Source organism: Schistocerca nitens, chromosome 7 (assembly GCF_023898315.1).
Source record: "Schistocerca nitens isolate TAMUIC-IGC-003100 chromosome 7, iqSchNite1.1, whole genome shotgun sequence".
Taxonomy (NCBI): domain Eukaryota; kingdom Metazoa; phylum Arthropoda; class Insecta; order Orthoptera; family Acrididae; genus Schistocerca; species Schistocerca nitens.
Genome location: NC_064620.1, coordinates 200,514,726 through 200,516,230, shown reverse-complemented (window position 1 = coordinate 200,516,230; position 1,505 = coordinate 200,514,726).

Below are 1,505 nucleotides of genomic sequence, written 5' to 3'. Positions count from 1 at the left end.
CTTCACTAAGTGTGGTACTACTGAAGGTGGTACTGTAATACAATAAAGAAATGAGTAAAAATGGGGTTCAGTCAGTTCAAAATGTAGGGTTTATGACTGAAACGTCTTATAACCCTATCATCTAATGTTACAGACTTTCTCTGAGGGAAATATATTAATGAAAAACCAATTTGTGATTAATGTGGAAAAAATATGCCAGAAAACTACCGCCTGCTTAGCTGGGTGGTTACGTACTTACTTCCTATGCTGCGGGTTCGGGTTCGATTCCCGGCTGCGCAGGACATTTTCTCCGCTCGTAGAGTGGGTGTTGCGTTGTTCTCATAATCTTTTCTTCTTCATTACCGGCACGCCGATCGCCCAGTGTGCCGTCGACTGCAATAAGATTCGCACTCGGCGGTCGAACTTCCCCGAATGGGGCCTTCCGTCTGGAAATGCCAAATGATCATTTCATTTCCTTTTTATCCCAGTAAATGTACGAGGCCTCAGAGTTTTTATGTGAAAACTCTTAAAATTTTTTATATAGAAGAACATTTATAACATTCTACATCTGTATTCTTCATGTCTCCGTATTTATTTCTCAACACAGTCCCAACGAGAGATCAGTTTGTTCGATAAAGTCACTGTAGAGTGTTTGACTTCTTTGATGGAGACACAACCTGATCTCTGCTTGCATCGTTTCATCACTTTCAGAGTGAAGTCCTGAAAGGTTTTCTTTAAGTTGTACAAACTCATGACAAGTGGTTGGTGCCAAGTCTGGAATGTATGGAGGATGATCGATGACTGTGAATCTAAGGCGTCTGATCGTGGCAGGTGTCTAAGCACTCCTGTGTGGTCTGGAATTTTCATGATGAAGGGTGCTTCATGTGTGGACGAAGTTCTCTTCTCTTGGAAATTCGATTACAGCACTCTGTTTCTCACGCACATGTAAGTTATACAGCGCCAAAAATTCAGTCTTCTAGCGGCAGAGGATTGCAACGGAGGGTTAGCGAATCGCGAAAGTCAAATGACTATTATGCACGGCATTTTAGATCACAATAAAAAGTTCAGAGGCACTACTTTTCAGCAGGCCCTCGTAGTTTTAGACCATTGATGTGTTAGCACAGCATGGAATTAAACGTTTACACAACGACACAAGCTCAGCACAATAGGTTGTGGAGTGGGGTAGGACTAGACCAAGTGACACATCAGGCACTCACCATCGACAGTTGCACTGAACATTTATTTGGCACATTGGAAATGGAAATGAGCGTTTGGCGTCATTGGCCAGGAGCCCCTGACGGCAGGTCCGGCCGCCTTGGTACAGGTCTTATTACATTCGACGCCACATTGGGGGACCTGCGCGCCGGTTGGGGATGAAGTGATGATGAAGACAACACAACACCCAGTCCATGTGCAGAGAAAATCCCCGACCCATCCGGGAATCGAACCCGGGCCCCTTAGGACGGGAGTCCGTCACGCCGATCATTCAGCTATCGGGGCGGACCCCAACACATTTTTAAAATTAC